A 20,000-nucleotide genomic window follows, 5' to 3' on the forward strand; every position below is an offset into this window, starting at 1 on the left:
AAAAGGGAAGAGATAGGCAGTATATTTGTGAGAAGAAAGATGAATGTGCTGGCTTTGAGTGAAACTAAAATGAAAGGAAAGGGCAACTGTGAGTTTGGGAGTGTAGCTGGGAGGTACTCAGGAGTGAAGAGGGGACGAGGGAGAGAAGGGGTGGCTATACTAGTAAGTAAAGAGATAAGTAAGTGGGTAGTGGAGTGGAAGGAGGTTTCATCAAAGTTGATGTGGATGAAGGTGAAGCTGGGAAGGGAGATGTGGGTTTTTGTAAGTGCGTACGGACCTGGTAGTGAGAAGAGCGTAGAGGAAAAGGATGTAATATACGAAAGCGCTCTGCTTCGTTCCAAGTGGTCTACTTTGCATAAGTGAATACACGTACCCGTGTTCTTATTAGCATGTATATATATATATATATATATATATATATATATATATATGTATATATATATATATATATATATATATATATATATATACATATATATATATATATATATATATATATATATATATATATATATATATAAGTGCATAGAGGGATTAGGGAGAAATGTCAATGTAGTTGTATTTGGAGACCTTAATGCTAGGCTAGGAAATGAACCAATAGACAGAGTGATTGGGAAGTATGAAGTTCCAGGTAAAAATCGTAGTGGAGAAATGATGGTGGAGATGTGTCTAGAAAGAGAGTTGATGATAGCAAATACAGTGTTTAGGAAAAAAGTCAAGCATAAGTAGAGAAAAAAAGGAAAAGGTGCAGATGGAGAGATGATAATGGAAGAGAAGGCAGTGAGAGGAAGTTGGCCAGAGTATTTTAGGGAGTTGCTAAATGTGAAGAAGGATAGGGAGGGAAAGGTAGTTGCAGTGGGAAGTGCTAAGAAAATGAGAGTGATGAGTGAAGAAAATGGAGGAGGAATAGGGAAGGATGAAGTGAAAGCAGCTGTTAAGATGATGAGAGCAGGTAAGGCAACTAGTCTGGATGGATGCCATACAAAATGTCTGAAGAAAGAAGGTACAGTTATGGTGGACTGGCTGGTGAGGTTATTCAATGTTTGTTTAAGAGAGGGTTGAGTGCCTGTATAGTTCCGCTTTACAAGGGGAAGGGGGACAAGTATGAATGTAGTAGTTTCAGAGGGATCAGCTTGTTGAGTGTAGTTGGGAAGGCTTATGGGAGGGTCTTGATTGAGAGGATTAGGAGAGGAACAGAGGGAGTAATTGGTGAGGAACAGTGTGTGTTCAGGACAGGTAGAAGTTGTGTAGATCAGATTTTTGTGGCTAGACAGATATGTGAGAAAGTTATAGGAAAAGGTAAGGATGCTTTTTGGGCTTTTATGGATCTGGAAAAGGCTTATGACAGGGTAGACAGGAAGGCACTGTGGGAGGTACTGGAGATATATGGGATGGGAGGAAAGTTGTTACGAGCAGTCAAGAGTTTTTACGAGAGTAGTAGAGTTTATGTTAGGATTAGAAATGGGGAGAGTGAATGGTTTGAGGTAAAGGTGGGACTTCGTCAAGGATGTGTTATATCTCCCTGGCTGTTCAATCTTTACATGGATGGGGTGGTGCGAGAGGTGAATACAAGGGTAGTGGGTAAGGAGTTGGAGATGATTAAAGAAAATTGAGAAAAGTGGGAGGTGAGCCAGTTGTTGTTTGCTGACGACACTGCGCTTGTAGCAGGATCAGAGTAGGGATTGAGGAAGTTAGTGACAGAGTTTGAGAAGGTTTGTGAAAGAAGGAAGCTGAAGATAAATGTGGGTAAAAGTAAGGTGATAAGATGTACAAGGGGAGAGAGTGACAGTAGGCTGGAAGTGAGCATTAAGAGTGAAAGACTGGAGGAAGTGGATAGTTCTAGATGCTTGGGTGCGAATGTGACAGGAAAGGGAGGAGTGGGGGTGGAGGTAGAATGTAGATTGAGAGAAGTGAGTAAATGCCTTGGTGGATTAAAAAGTGTAATGAGGAATAGACATCTGGGAATGGATGCTAAGAGGAGGTTATATGAAGGAGTGGTTGTGCCAACAGCATTGTATGGGGCAGAAACATGGAACATAAGAGAGGAAGGGAGAAGGAGTTTGAATGTGTTTGAGATGAAATGTCTGAGAAGTATGAGAGGGATTAGTAGGCTGGGTAGAGTGAGAAATGAGGAAGTGAGGAGGAGAACAGGGGTGGAATGGGAGCTGGGAGATAGGGTTGATGAATGAGTATTGGGATGGTTTGGACACATGGAAAGAATGAGTGAAGAAAGATTAGTAAAAGAAGTGTGGAAGACAGAGGTGGAAGGATTGAATATGAGGGGGCGTCCTAGGATGAGATGGATGGATGGGGTGAAAGGGGCATTACAAAAGAGAGGAATGTCTGTGGAGGAAGGACAAGAGAGGACAGAAGATAGGGGTGAATGGAGAGGGGTTGTGTATAGATGATGCTGTGATGTATGAGGGGGAGTGGGTGAGGGATGGAGGGTGAGGAAGTATGTATGAGAAAAAAAATTGACTCAGCCCGAAGGGATTTCTCCCCGTCTTCTCCTTTTCTGCACCGGGGGACGGAGAGTGGGGGTCGCCGAATTTATGAAGCGACCTTGCTGTGGATGTACTGCGTCTTGCGTCACTACTTCTGACCCAGGGCAGTGGACAGGATACAGGGATGAACCGTCATCCAGGAGGTGCCAAGATAAGAGGGAGGGAGGAGGGTGGAGGGGAGTAGAATGTATAGGAAATGAAATGGGTGGGAGGGGTTTCTATGCCTTTTTCTTTTTGGCTATCCACCGTGTAGGGGGAAAAAGCCTTTGGTATATGTATGTATGCATGTACTAAGAATTTTGTCAGAAAGATTAACTACAAACTCACTGTTAGCACGTTTGGTCCCAATCACTATTATCAATAAGCTCCTATAAGTTGTTTTTTTAATTTCTTGGCAAGATGGTCACAAATGGATCTCATATTGCAAAAGCAATAGTCTAAAAGCACTTCATTATCAATGGATGGAATGGTTTGTTGAAAAATATGCCATCTGACCCTTTTGATTCTAAAAGCTTTTTTCACTTCTAATTTGGCAATGTCAATACATTTCAACAAGATGATGCGCTGGAAATCATCAAACGGGCGAAGAATAGACTTTGGTAATATCTGTTTCTTCAAGCAATTTTGTAGAAACTGCCGCCGTAATCGTAGTTTGTGGGCTTTGGTCAAGGCCGAAGCAAAGTTCTTGACAAACGGTGCCAGATCAGGGTTGAGAGAGATGAAGGTGTTGAAGAAACGTGTGGTATCCATGATGCTAATAAGAACACGGGTACGTGTGTTCACTTATACCAAACATTGCCAAATTAGAAGTGAAAAAAACTTTTAGAATCAAAACGGCCAAATGGCATATTTTTCTACAAACCATACCATCCATTGATAAGGAAATGAGATTGTAGTTAATCTTTCTGACAAAATTCTTAGTACAAATGAGAAAATAGCTTTAGGATATGGACTTAGTTTTGCCAACAATTCAAATCCCACAGATTTTGTCAGCATTGGTAAAGCTTTCTGTAATTTAAAGAACCATGATTTATCTGTTGAAGATTTCAATATTTGTAAGGGAATTGTTTACGGTGCTTTATCACAAGAGGTTGTTCCTAATTGCCCAGAACGTTTTCAGAAGGCAATTCTTTAATATTGCTTACAATTTTGCAAGGAAATAATTTTTAGCTCCTCAGCCAAAATCATCTTTTTGCCATTTCGAGAAAATTTGTTAAGTGTTACAGAATTATTAAAAAGATTTAACGTAAAGGTAGTTTATAAAAATGATAGTACAGTAAAACATATGCTCATCAATAATAGTATTGAAGTTAAAAAAAGATGCGTTTATAAAGTTCCTTGCAAAATGTGTAATCAATTTTACATAGGTCAAATCTGCCAAACCCTTAAACATTAGAATCGAACAACATAAGAAAAATGTTAGGGATGGCAAAAATTCTAGTGGAATCTTCAAGCATATTGAATTGAATAATCATCCAGTTGATTTGGGTAATGTCCATGCAATCTATTATACTAACAACATCATAGTAAAAAACTTAGTAGAGTGTAGTTTGATCCATACTACCAGCGATCAAAATACCAACCTACACAAGGGCTTGTATAAACTTGACAATTTTATCTGTCAAGAAATAAGCAAAATAATAACAGGCAAAATGTAACCCTGCGACTGTCACCTAATGTCGCCCCACCCTCATTAGTGGACCCATTGACCCTTGCGACCTAACTGACCGCCTTCCAGTGGGTAAATGTCCTCTACCCTAAGCTAAACTGCCCTTGTTCCTTTTCCATGTATATATAATCTATGTATTTCTATTAACTATGTACTTTTTTGCACTAGAAATGTAATATACGTAAGCGCTCTGCTTTGTTAGTTTCTTTTTCCAAGTGGAGTGGTGTACTTTGTATAAGTGAACACACGTACCCGTGTTCTTATTAGCATCATGGATACCACACGTTTCTTCAACACCTTCATCTCTCTCAACCCTGGTCTGGCACCGTTTGTCAAAGACTTTGCTTCGGCCTTGACCAAAGCCCACAAACTACGATTACGGCGGTAGTCTCTATAAAATTGGTTGAAGGAACAGGTATTACCATAGTCTGTTCTTCCCCAACGGCTTATGAAGATGTCAGATCGCCCGTTCGATGATTTCCAACGCATCATCTTGTTGAAATGTATTGACATTGCCAAATTAGAAGTGAAAGAAGCTTTTAGAATCAAAAGGGCCAAATGGCATATTTTTCAACAAACCATACCATCCGTTGATAAGGAAGTGCTTTTAGACAATTGCTTTTGCAAAGTCCACAAACTACGATTACGGCGGCAGTTTCTACAAATTTGCTTGACGGAACAGGTATTACCGAAGTCTGTTGTTCCCCAACGGCTTTTGAAGATGTCAGATTGCCCGTTCGATGATTTCCAGCGCATCATCTTGTTGAAATGTATTGACATTGCCAAATTAGAAGAAAAGAAGCTTTTAGAATCAAAAGGGCCAAATGGCACATTTTTCAACAAACCATACCATCCATTGATAAGGAAATGCTTTTAGACTATTGCTTTTGCAATATGAGATCCATTTGTGACCATCTTGCCAAGAAATGAAAAAACAACTTACAAGAACTTATTGATAATAGTGATTGGACCAAACATGCTAACAATGAGTTTGTAGTTAATCTTTCTGACAAAATTCTTAGTACAAATGAGAAAACAGCTTTAGGATATGGACTCAGTTTTGCCAACAATTCAAATCCCACAAATTTTGTCAGCATTACATAAGAACATAAGAACATAAGAATAAAGGAGACTGCAAGAGACCATAAGGCCTACACTAGGCAGCTCCGGATCCATCACCACCTGCCATCCCTATCCATAAAGTTGTCTATTTGTTTTTTAAAACAACTGATAGTTTCAGAGCTTACTACATGGTTACTAAGTTTATTCCATTCATCGAACACCCTATTAGTAAACCAATTCCTACCTATTTCCTTCTTAAATCTAAATTTGTCCAGTTTATACCCATTACTGCGAGTCCTGCCCTGTTGTTTTATTATGATGACCTTGTTTGCATCACCCTTGTTATAGCCTTTGATCCACTTGAACACTTCTTTTAGATCACCCCGCACTCTGCGTCTTTCCAGAGAGTGTAAGTTTAAGTGCCTAAGCCTCTCTTCGTAAGGCAAATTTCCGAGTCCATGTAAATTTTGGTCATTTTTCTCTGCACTGATTCTAGTGAAGTTATGTCCATTCTGTAGGATGGAGACCAAAACTGTACCGCATAGTCAAGGATGGGTCTAACTATCACTAGATAGAGTTTAATAATTACCTCTGCACTTCTATTCGTTACCGTCCTAGGAATGAAACCTAATGTACTGTTAGCTTTATTTCTGGCGCTAATGCACTGTTTCCTGGTTTTAAGGTCCGGACTCACTAGAACTCCCAAGTCTCTCTCTCACTCAGATTTGTCTAAAAACGTGTTATCTAAGTTGTATCTATTTTTGGGGTTGTGTAGCCCTACGTTTAACACGCTGCACTTAGAGATATTAAAGTTTATTTGCAATTTCACCGACCATGTTAACAATTTATGAAGATCATCCTGCAGAATCTCTGCGTCGTCTCCTGACCTAATTAGGCATCCTATTTTAGTGTCGTCCGCAAACTTACTAACATCACTATTTATCCCGTCGTCGAAGTCGTTTATGTACATAATGAACAACAAGGGACCCAAAACCGAGCCCTGGGGGACCCCACTAGTAACATTGCCACACCTAGATTTTATTCTATTTATGGTGACTCGCTGTTTTCTGTTACTAATCCAAGCTCTAGTCCATTCTAACACTTTTCCTCCTATGCCATGGGCTTTGATTTTATTTAGTAGTCTCTTGTGTGGGATCTTGTCGAACGCTTTGCTAAAGTCAAGGTAAATAACATCGTAATTTTCATTGTTATCTGACGCCTTACATACTTTAGTGTAAAAGGATAGAAGATTAGTCACACATGACTTACCCTTAGAGAAACCATGCTGTGAATCACGAATTAAATTATGGCCTTCGATGCGTTCTCTGAGTCTATTTACTATTATTGATTCAAGCATTTTTCCTATAACCGATGTCAAACTGATTGACCTGTAGTTGCATATAGACGATCTATCTCCCTTCTTGAAAACATGAACAACGTTTGCCTGCCTCCAAGTAGTTGGCACAAAACCAGTGTCTACCGATTTATTGAATATATCAGTTAACTGGTCGCAGATTTCAAATTTACACTCCTTTAGCATTCTTGGAAAAATTTCGTCTGGACCCGGAGATTTTGTAGCTTTAAGTCTTTCAATCAGCTTGACTACTTCTTCTTTACTAATGCTGATATTAGATAGACTACTGTCTTCATCCCCTCTGTAAATCGGATCGCAGTCAGGTACTTTATCTAACCTCTCATTAGTAAACACCGATAGAAAATAATTGTTAAACTCCTCACTCATTTTTCCTCCGATTCTATCATGACATTTTCATCGTTTTTAATTGGTCCTATTCTTTCTTTATTTTTATGTTCTATGGAGGTGAAAGAAACCCCTTGGGTTGGATTTTGCTTGGTTGGCAACCTTAATTTCATAATTACGTTTCGCTGTACGTGTATTCTCTTAACCAGCTTTGCCATTTCTTTATATCTTGATCTAAGGTGTGATTCCCCGTTTTTTATTTTTATGTAAAGTCCTCTTTCGATTCCTATCTCATGTTTCAATCTGTCCGTTATCCATTTGGGAGTATTACTATTTTTCCGTATTGACTTTAGGGGGATGAATGTGTTTTGTGCATTAATAATTAGATCAGTTAGATTGCTCGCCCCCCAAATGACCTGACCTAAGGTATGCATATTACCCTCCATGACCCAACTCTTAGTCCTGACCTGACTCCCAGCCCAGCACCGAGACCCGACAATGTTCAAAACGTCCGCATGACATTTCGTATTAAATTTCAGATAGGTTTTTATATTGTCAAAGTTTGCTTTCCTGAAGTATGGTACTTGAACGTTATTCGTTCTTTTTAATTTTTCCCAAATAACATTAAATCTTATTTCTTGATGATCGCTAGAGCCTAGACTATCTCCCACTATTACGTTGTTAATTTGGTGCTCATTATTTGTTAAAGTGAAGTCCAGGTATTTTGTCCCCTTGTAGGATCGGTAATCACTTGTTTTAGGAAATTATCCTGCACCACATCTAGGAATTTCTTCGCTTCATGATCTCCTATTAAAGCTTCCCAGTCAATGTTTCTATAACTAAAATCTCCCATGATCACAACGTTTTTGTACTGGGACGCTCTGTGAATTTCATGAATCAGAGGATCAGTCTGCTCAATGCTGAGGTTAGGAGGTCTATACAAGACGCCAATAATAACTTTCTTATTCTTGCCTATAATCTCTACCCAAATAGATTCCGTACAGTCCTCTTCCTTAATCGAATTGTTGATAATACAGTTTAATGTATTTTTAACGAAAAGTGCTACACCTCCCCCATTCCTGCCAACCCTATCCTTGTGAAAAAACTTATATCCTTCTATTTCGATTTCCGGAAGGAAATGTTTATCAGCCATGTTGATCCAGGATTCAGTAATAGCTATAATATCGAAATTTTCTACGCATGCTTTACCTCGCAGCAAATATATTTTGTTAATCATGCTCCTGCTATTTGTATAGCAAACTTGAAGTTTATCTTCCCTCCACCTGCTTTAGTGATTCTTTTCACAGTCCCTCTCTAAGTTGCTTCTATTTTCTAAACTATATTCCGATACCCCTCCTCCTACTCCCACGTAATCTACTCGAAAAAACCCTGTAGGATGCCTACTTCTCGCTCAAGGGATTCAGCAAGGAGCCGAAATCGTCTGGGCGACAAGTGCACCCCGTCCCTTGTGTATAGGTGAGTCTTACCATAAAAGCGGTCCCAGTTGTCGACAAATGCCCATCCATTGGCCTTACAATGTTTTGCCAGCCTGTAATTCATTGCAATAGCCATGGAATGCCACATGCCTCCAACTCTACGCCTCGGAGGATTCCACATACAACCTCCCCTATTTCTAATCTTGTCTAGCGCATCTCGGAACCACGCAAACAATTCCTCACTCCCTAACTTACCTATATCATTTCCCCCGGCACTTAGGCAAACTACTGGGTCCTTACTTTTCCCTACTAGACACTCTTCAATCCTATCTCTAACATCTCCTATGCCCGCGCCGGGGAAACACACCTGCGTCCTATGTTTCCTATCTTTATCGCAGAAAGCCCTGTCTAAGTACCTCACTTGACTGTCTCCTATAACCAAAATCTTACCTGTGGGCAGGGATCCAGCTTCTGCCCTTCCCTTCTTCTCTTGAATTTCATTTGTTTCTTCTTCCTGCAGATTTGCTATTATTTGAAACGAGTTCTTGCATTTCAGCAGGGCTGGTGAGGACTTTTTTTTTCATTATTCCGCATCCTATTTTTCACCGTATTCCATCCATGCTCATCGCTAATTTTGGCTTCCGTATTTTGGGCCTTCGAGCGGAGAACTCGATTGTCCTCTTTAAGGCACTTTGCAGCATCCTTCAAGGCTTCAATTATACTAAAAAAGGATTGTACCTCTTCGGCGCTGAACACGGTAACACAATCACTCGCCATATCACAAACTGAATCATTGGTAAAGCTTTCTGTAATTTAAAGAACCATGATTTATCTGTTGAAGATTTCAATATTTGTAAGGGAATTGTTTACGATGCTTTATCACAAGAGGTTGTTCCTAATTGCCCAGAACGTTTTCAGAAGGCAATTATTAGTCTTAAAAAAGATAATCATCTATATTTTACCATAGTAGATAAATCTAATGCAGTTGTCATTTTAAACAAGGATGATTATCTTAGAAAAATTAATGATTTATTAGATGATAATAATACTTACACACTTCTTAACAAAAATCCCACAGAAGCAGTCAATAGTAATTATAATAAGAAGTTAACAGAACTACTTCATGAGAATAGAGATCTCTTCCAGAAATTCGTTTCAATTAGTCCCCCTTTGCCACTTATGTATGGTCTCATTAATACTCATAAATGTAATAACCCCGCTAGACCTATTGTTTCGTCAATTGGTTCTGCTTCTTACAAGCTATCCAAATGGCTAGTCACTATCCTTATCCCTTTAGTAGGTGCAATCTCTTCTTCTCATGTTACAAACACTTCTGATTTAATAGACAAACTCCATGATATCAAACCAAATTTTTAGTTTACATTGGTTAGTTTTGATATAGTCAGTTTGTTTACGAACTTACACTCTCTGGAAAGACGCAGAGTGCGGGATGATCTAGTATTAAACGTCCAGTTTTATCTTCAATATTTCTTAGAGCTTTCCGTATTTGTAGTCCTGAATTTATTGATGACGAAATCAGAAATGTTTTTAACATTGGGCTATAATTAAAATACCCTAAACCATTCCTAAATATTGCTTACAATTTTGCAAGGAATAATTTTTAACTCCTCAGCCAAAATCACCTTTTAGTTATCATAATGTTTTAATTTTGCTAATTCAAGAAAAAAATTTAAGTGTAACAGAATTATTAAAAATACTTAACATAAAAGTAGTTTATAAGAATGATAATACAGTACAACATATGCTCATCAATAATAGTATTGAAGTTAAAAAAGGTTGGATTGATAAAATTCCTTGCAAAATGCGTAATCAGTTTTACATAGGTCAAACTGCCAAACCCTAAAACATTAGAATTGAACAACACAAGAAAAATATTAGGGATGGCAATAATTCTAGTGGAATCTACAAGCATATTGAATTATAATGAATCTAATAGAGTGTAGTTGGATCCATACCAATAGTAATCAAAATACCAACCTACACAAGGGCTTATATAAACTTGACAATTTTATCTGTCAAGAAATAAGCAAAATAATAACAGTTAAATGTAACCCTGTGACTGTCACCTAAAGTCGCCCCACCCTCATTAGTGGACGAATTGACCCTTGCGATCTGACTGACCGACTTCCAAGGGGTAAATGTCCTCTACCCTAATGAAAACTGCCCTTGGTATTCTTTCATGTATATACAATCTATGTATTTCTATTAACTATGTACTTTTTGCACTGGAGATGTAATATACGAACGCGCTCTGCTTAGTTTGTTTCTTTTACCAAGTGGTCTACTTTGCATATATATATATATATATATATATATATATATACTGTATATATATATATATATATATATATACATATATATATACATATATATATATATTAGTGTATCCAGGAAGAATATTTTCTTGTTGACAGACGAGATTAAATGATATTGCTGTTTCTGCATTATTTATCTTTTTGTCACCAACTTACAACTCACCAAAGATCAAGAAGAATTACTCAACATGGGACTCAACTGCCACTACACTACCAAACCAGGAAAACACCGGAAAAGACTGGAAATTGAAGTAATCCTAGATGATATTCAAAAATTGTAAAAACAAAAGAAAGTTACCGTTTCCACGGACCTCCAAGCAACACTCATTGCAGAAGCATCCAAAACCAGAGGCAATTTCCAAAGCAATTTAGTACATAAAAGACATATTCAAGCAGCCAAACAACTCCGTGAAAACGAGGACATTGCTATCAGAAGAGCCGACAAGACCGCAGCCTTTACCATAATCTCCAAACAAGAATACCTCACAAAAATGGACAACATTTTAACTGACACCTCCAAGTTCACAAAAATCACTCGTAATCCCACGGAACAGATCAAAAAGAAAATCAACAATGTAATAGATACCATCAACGCCTCATCGTCCAGCCCACACTTTAGCAAATTAACAGGGGACTACTCCCCTGGCCACGCTTTTGGAAACGTAAAAACGCACAAGCCCAACAACGCCATTCGTCCTATCATCTCCCAAATCCCCCTCCCGCAGAAAATCACATTATAGCATCGCTGGACGTGGAAAGTTTATTCACAAACATCGACGTCGACAGAACAATACATTTCATCCTAGATAGAGTCTATCGATGCGACAACACACCGACACTGAACATTCCAGAAACTTCCTTACGCACCCTTTTAGAGATCTGTACTAAAGAAGCCCCCTTCACATGTCCACGCGGTAATATGTACAAACAAATAGATGGAGTCGCCATGGGAAGCCCCTTAGGAGTCCTTTTCGCAAATTTTTTCATGGGAACCATAGAGAAGCTCACACTCGCCACCAACCGACCATCCATTTATTGCCGCTATATAGATGACATTTTCGTTAGAGTCAAAGATATTCAAGAACTCCAAATACTCAGAGAACAACTTATAGAAGCTTCCAGCCTTAATTTTACGTTCGAAGAATCGAACAACGGACGTTTGCCCTTCCTCGATGTCTTAGTAACCAGTCATAACAACAAGTACACCACATCAGTATACGTAAAACCTAGCAACAAAAACCTATGTCTTAATGGTAAAAGTGAATGCCCTCAACGATATTTAAACTCCACTATCAACGCATACATACGACGCGCCATATCACACTGCTCTACATGGAAAGATACACACACTGAACTGGAAAGACTTACCCAAGTCCTTATTAACAATGGGTATAGTAACAAGTTAATTAACGAAGCAACAAAACGGGCCATCAACAACTGGTATTCTAACAAACCTACCACACAAAAACAAGAAAATATAAACATATATTACAGAAATTACATGTCATCAGAATATAAGACAGATGAAAAAGTCATTAAGGACATAATTACAAAACACGTCAAGCCCACTGACCCAGAAGACAAAATATCACTGACCATATACTACAAGACCCGAAAAACGTCACAACTTTTACTGAGAAACCGCCCTCCCAAATCGACATCGTCTTTACAAGATAATCACGTCATTTACCAACATAACTGTACCATTGAGAACTGTGGGTCTCAAACATACATTGGAATGACGAGGACTAAACTTACAAGACGTTTGACCTGCCACCTACAACAGGGATTCATAAAGAATCACTATAACACCAAACATAATACTTCCCTCACCCGTCAAAACTTAGAAGAAGGAACAGTAATAATAGACAGAGAAAGAGACTCCCGCAGATTAGCATTTATTGAAGCAATCTATATAGCAGAATTAAAACCAACCATGAACATACATAGTATAGACCTCCAGATTCTCCCATCCCACAAGCGGACCTGACCTCACCTCTCCCAGTGATTCCTGATGACTACGCAGCAGCCAATCAGGATGATCGCTTCACACGACACCACCCAAACAATCAGAAATAAAATAGTATATAAACATCACACACACACACACCCAAACAATTAGCCTGAAGATGGTCTACAGAGAAGACCGAAACGTTGCAACCTCATACGGACAGCTACTCAGCAAACTATCAGTCCAACACCGTAAATTAGCAAGAGAAATTGAAGTTCTTAACAAAAAGATAAATAATGCAGAAACAGCAATATCATTTAATCTCGTCTGTCAACAAGAGAATATATATATATATATATATATATGCATATATATATGCATATATATACATATACATATATATATATACATTTATGTATATATATATATACATATACATATATACATATATATATATACTCGAATTCTACAACACAGTTGTCTCGAATTATGACAAAAGAAACAATATAGATTTAACATATCTAGACTTTGCAAAAGCTTTTGATACCGTCCCACACGAAAGACTACTTACTAAATTAGCTTTGCATGGAATAAGTGGTAGCCTATTAGGTTGGACTAGTAATTGGTTGAAAGGTCGAAAACAGAGAGTTGTTTTAAATGGAAAAACTTCTGGATGGAAAAGTGTTGCAAGTGGAGTTCCTCAGGGTTCCGTTCTTGGGCCACTTCTATTCATAGTATATATAAATGATATAGACCATGGACTAAAATCTACTGTTTCCAAATTTGCTGAAGATACAAAACTGTGCGGTGTGGCAAATGATCACTCAAACCAATTAGATATTCAAGAAGATTTAGATAAATTACAGCAATGGTCTGAAAAGTGGCTAATGAAATTTAACACAAGTAAATGCAAGGTAATGCACATAGGTAAAAATAACAGCAAGTACGATTACAAGTTATTTGGATATTCGTTAACAAAAGTGGATAGTGAAAAAGATCTCGGCGTAATTATCAGTAACGACCTCAAATCATCCAAGCAGTGTATTTCAGCCTCTGAGAAAGCAAATAAGATTCTGGGACTGATTGCGCGATCTTTTGATTTCAAAAGTCCATCACTCATTAACAAGCTATATAAATCGTTAGTTCGTCCACATTTGGAATATGCTGTTTCCGTATGGTCACCGAATCTCATTAAAGACATTGACAGACTGGAAAAAGTACAACGGCGAGCCACAAAACTGATTCCAAATATAAAAAATAAATCATACGAAAATCGACTTAAGCACATGAATCTGTTTTCCCTAAAAAAGCGTAGACTCAGAGGTGACTTGATACAGGTCTTTAAGATTTTAAAGGGAATTGACAACATCAAAAGTGACCAAATTTTCACATTGAATGAGAATCAGACAAGAAACAATGGTCTCAAACTGCCCGGAAATAGATTCAATTTGGAAGTAGGTAGAAACAACTTTGCCAACCGTGTAGTTAATGAATGGAATAAACTTCCTGCACAGGTAGTGCAATGTAGTTCAGTTCGAAGCTTTAAGAATCATTTAGATAAATACCTAAGTAAGATGCTGTAATTATTATAATTTATGTTATATTATTTGTTTTTGTTTTGTTATAATTTGTCTGTCTGATTTTCATTTATTATTAGTTATATGTCAATTTATTATCATTTACTATTTACCTGTTTGTTTGTTATTCAACTATACCAATGCATTTATTTATGTATTTTAATTGTTATTTACATTGTTATAGTTTTAATTTATTATTAATATGATTTTTTTTTTTTTTTTTTTGCATCCGACCTAGATATGGATCAAAAGGTCTCCTGCCGGCATGCTTTGCCTTTGTAATATATACGTATATATATGCATATATATAAATATATATATTAATACATATATATATACAGTATATGTATATATATCTATATATATATATATATATATATATATATATATATATATATATATATATGCGCGCGCGCGCGCGCGCGCGTGTGTGTGTGTGTGTGTGTGTGTGTGTGTGTGTGTGTGTGTGTGTGTGTGTGTGTGTGTGTGTGTGTGTGTGTATGTGTGTGTGTGTGTGTGTGTGTGTATTCATTGTCTACGGGTTATTGTAATCTAGTTTTGCTGTAAATTTCATTGTAAAAAACAACGTTAGAGAAATTTGGATATTCCGTGTTTTATTGTGTCTAACGATAGATGCCCTCAGCCTACAGAGTATGTAGAAATGATAACTCGAAAAACCGGTAGAAAAAAAGCAGAGCTGGATTCAGTTAAAAGAGAAGATATGTAGATGAGCTTACACTAGAAGGAACTTATGTACTAGGTCTGCTTGGGGAATAGGCATTCATCGGGTTTTATAGAGTGTGATTCATGTTGAAAATAATTCGCCTCATATCAATCCATAGGGATATATAAAAACTATATTCTGACTCCTTTAGTATTCTTATTCCTCTTCTTTGCCGTAAATTCATTGTTACCCACATTGTGACTTCACTGCTAAGTTACTGTAACTTTCACATCACCGTGACATGTTAGTAACATCACAATGACGTCACTGTTAGGTCACTGTAACACCATCGAGACATCATGGTCACTATATTGTGACGTCACAGTTGCGTCACCATTACCCTTCCATTGTGACGCCATCGTTACGTCACTGAGATGTAGAACCATGGCTCGGCCGCAGGATAATTCTTCGGACATGTTTTTGCACCTTCTGGTTCCTGGGGCTGGGGGAGAGGGACGGAATTAGTAGGCTGAGCGGATGCGGACCCTAAAATCTCTTTAAATCTTTAATCTGAAGTTGGGGACCACAGGGTTGATTGATAATCTGGACCAAACCTAACTTAACCTAACCTAATCTAACCTAACCTAACCTAACCTAACCTAACCTAACCTAATCTAACTGAAGCTAACCTTGTAGATATATTTTTCCTCTTTGCCGCACTTGCAGTCGGACTGGTGCAATATATATATATATGTATATATATATATATATATATACATATATATATATATATATACATATATATATATATGTATATAGAATTGAAGGTGAAAGAAGTTGACGAGGAGAAATGGGATAATTTTACGCCTTCACGTTTCGACCCGCAGGGTCTTGTACACAAAGCTAATAACTCAAACGTAACCGGATATTTTATACACGGACGGGTCATCTTATGGGACGCTTCGGAGAGCTTGTTATTTTATCTGCGTATTCTTTTATTATTAATAAGCTTGTGGCTTTTGCTAAACATATAAATCCTTCTCTATGGTTAATGTTGTTATTAGTGTTGATATATGCTGCCTCAATTGTCTTCCTTAGTTTCTTGGATGATCCTTTATCTAATACGGTTGTGTTGTTCCAGTCTGGAAGATGACCATGTTTATCCACATGTATTACTATGGAGTTAGATGTCCTATGGGCTTTTACGTCATTTTTATGTTCATTTATCCTTTTATTAAGTCCGCGACCAGATTCACCAAAATATGAAGAGGGACAGCTTTTACACGGGATTTTATAAACAACGCTGTTTTCGTTAGTGGGATTATTGTCGCTACGTGTTACCAAATGTCCTACTTTGCTACCTGACGTCCTGGCTATTTTGATACTCGCTTTTAGAAGAAAAGTGTCTAGGTATGAATTAACATTAGAGTTTGGTACTGTGATATATCTGGTTTCATTATTACATTTATTATCATTCTTATTTTTATTTTCATCTTTACTTTTGTTAATTATTTCTTTGGCTTTCTTTTTCAACCTACATAAGAGACCTTTTGGATATTTGAGTTTGATGAAAGTCTCAGTAATATGTTGTAATTCAGGATCTAGACATTCTTTACTGCATATGCGAAATGCTCTGAGGAAGAAACCTATTATAATACCTGTTTTAGTTCTGTCATTATATCCTGAATAGAAGTGTATATAGTCTTCTTTATTGGTGGGTTTCCGGTATACTGAAAAGTTTACATTTTTATCTATTCAATGGATAATTGTGTCTAAAAAAGGTAATTTTCATTTTCTGCAGTAAATTATATATTTTCATTTACACCGTTTAATTTCCTGAGTTTGTCGTTAATATCTTTATCATTAGGCACAATTACGAGTATGTCATCAACATACCTAAACCATTTACTATTCCTACCTATTATAGTCATGTATTCTTCTGTTTCGAGTATTTCCATGTATAAATTTGCTAACACTGCAGAAAGAGGACTACCCATGGCGAGGCCAGAATGTTGTCTGTATTCAATACTATCAAAAGTGAAAGCGCCAAATCCTACACAAAGAGAAATTAATTCGAGGTAATCTTTTTTGGGTACGGGTAGATCTTCATTTTTCAAATTATTTACTACTCGTTCAACAGCATTTAGAGCGCCTTTTATTGATACTCGAGTATATATATATGTATATATATATATATATACGTATATATATATATAAATATATATATATATATGTGTATATACATATATATACAGTATATATACATATACATATATATGAATATATATATATATTATATGAATATATATATATATATTATATATATATATATATATATATATATATATATATATACATATATACATATGGTATCCAGTCAGAACGTCCCCGGGTCGAAACGTCCTTAGTGTGGTAGTATTAAAACGTCCCTGGGTCAAGTACCAAAATGTCCCCGGGTCAAAACGTCCTTGGGTCAAAACGTCCCCGTTCTGCAACGTACTTGTCTGTTCACGATGAAAATAATTGATAAACCATATCTAATCTGTAATTAAGGAGACTACAGCTCTCCCCAAAACGTGAAAATAAGAAATATTCGCGGCCCATTGGAAGTCTAACAAGAGAACAATATCTTTTCGTTGACTATCATTCCAATGTTTCAGTTCCAGAAAAAAAAAAAACAATATTTCCATGATTGCGCTGTTTTGCAACTGCTGGATACGATAAGATATAATTGACATCGGCTACAGCCAATTATTTACTCCGAAGTATATATTTTTTCATCCCGGTTTCGCATCTTTCCAATACAAACAGTTAAGTTTGTCAATATGAAGTTACAAATAGTAATATATGTCAATTTGTAAAAATAAAAGAAATAAAATCGTATGGCTGATAACTGTTGTGTATAATCAACATTTGTATATTTCCATTGTAAATTAATAATTGTATAATGCAAATTAGAGGGGATAAGGCCGAGAGAAATTTTTTGGGAAAATAAAAACACGAGAGAAGCAACAAATAAAGATAGTCAAGAGAAAGAAGTCAAAATTGGAAGAGAAAAACATTAAACATATATTATCTGCGAATATCTAATAGCCCCCAGGTTTATGCACGTGAACACACACACACAACACACACACACACACAAAATACACGCATAGCCAGACACAGATACTCAAACGCAGCACAAACAGTCCCGTAGCCAGTATATTTATGAAGCTTTCTACGCCGTGCAGCGCGAACTCAGTCGTAATTGATGATACAAATGACAAGGACTGTTGGTTTTAGATTACTTTAACTTAAAAAATGCTAGTAATAACGGGAAGAACTAAATGGAGTTTTGACCCTAGGACATATTGACCGGGGGGCATTTTGACCCGAGGACGTTTTGGTCTCACCCGGGGACGTTTTGACCCGAGGACGTTATGACCCGGGGGCGTTTTGACCCGAGGACGTTTTAACCGGTAAGTATATATATATATATATATATATATATATATATATATATATATATACATATATATATATACATATATACATATGCGGAAAAACCACCAAGGAAAAAGAAAAACTGATGACCAAGCGCTTTCGTCTATTCAGACATCCTCAGGGTACATAGAAAAGAAAAAGTACACAAGAATATATACAAAGAGTATGAGGTCAGGGAAGGAACCAGGAGAGGTTGCGAGGATCTAATGTCAACCTGACCCGTTCGCGGCAGCGGACGTTTGGGCTACTACTTTTTTCACAATAAAATTGTCTAACTTATACATACCATGACTTAAATTTAAGTTATTGACAAATGTATCTTTGATCAGACTGGATTCTATTATATTTCTCGTCAAATATGACTTATCTTTAACAATTTCTTTAGCACCCTCCCAATTTATACAATGATTAAAATCCCTTAGGTGAATAAATAAGGCATTAGACATTTGCCCACTCTTGACGCTATACTGATGTTGTTTTAACCTTACTTTTAATTCTTTTCCAGTCTGACCAATATAGCATTTGTCGCAATTTTTACATGGAATTGAATATATACATCCTTCTTCCTTATATGGAGAGTTTTTAATTAAAAGACTTCTAACTGTATTGGAGTTCTTAAATGCTACTTGAATGTTGAAAGTCTTAAGAATATGTGGTAGTTTGACGAAATTCTCGTTGAAAGGCAGTACAAGTAGGTTCTTTACATTAAAAGTTTTACTAGCTTTTTCCTCGTAGAAAGATTTCTTAGCCGATTTATAAGAAATCTCCACGAGGTGCTTAGGGTATTTTAGTTTTAAAGCTATGTTAAATATTCTTAAGAGTTCATCATCTTAAGAGTTCATCATCTCCACGAGGTGCTTAGGGTATTTTAGTTTTAAAGCTATGTTAAATATTCTTAAGAGTTCATCATCTTAAGAATATCTAACATAGCTTCAAAATTAAAATACTGCCTTTCAACGAGAATTTCGTCAAACTACCACATATTCTTAAGACTTTCAACATTCAAGTAGCATTTAAGAACTCCAATACAGTTAGAAGTCTTTTAATTAAAAACTCTCCATATAAGGAAGAAGGATGTATATATTCAATTCCATGTAAAAATTGCGACAAATGCTATATTGGTCAGACTGGAAAAGAATTAAAAGTAAGGTTAAAACAACATCAGTATAGCGTCAAGAGTGGGCAAATGTCTAATGCCTTATTTATTCACCTAAGGGATTTTAATCATTGTATAAATTGGGAGGGTGCTAAAGAAATTGTTAAAGATAAGTCATATTTGACGAGAAATATAATAGAATCCAGTCTGATCAAAGATACATTTGTCAATAACTTAAATTTAAGTCATGGTATGTATAAGTTAGACAATTTTATTGTGAAAAAAGTAGTAGCCCAAACGTCCGCTGCCGCGAACGGGTCAGGTTGACATTAGATCCTCGCAACCTCTCCTGGTTCCTTCCCTGACCTCATACTCTTTGTATATATTCTTGTGTACTTTTTCTTTTCTATGTACCCTGAGGATGTCTGAATAGACGAAAGCGCTTGGTCATCAGTTTTTCTTTTTCCTTGGTGGTTTTTCCGCATATTTAGAATCACGAGTTTATGTGATTTCTCATGCA

The sequence above is a fragment of the Oratosquilla oratoria genome, chromosome 32 (genome assembly GCF_046742065.1).
Source record: "Oratosquilla oratoria isolate Oo_2021 chromosome 32, ASM4674206v1, whole genome shotgun sequence".
Lineage (NCBI taxonomy): Eukaryota > Metazoa > Arthropoda > Malacostraca > Stomatopoda > Squillidae > Oratosquilla > Oratosquilla oratoria.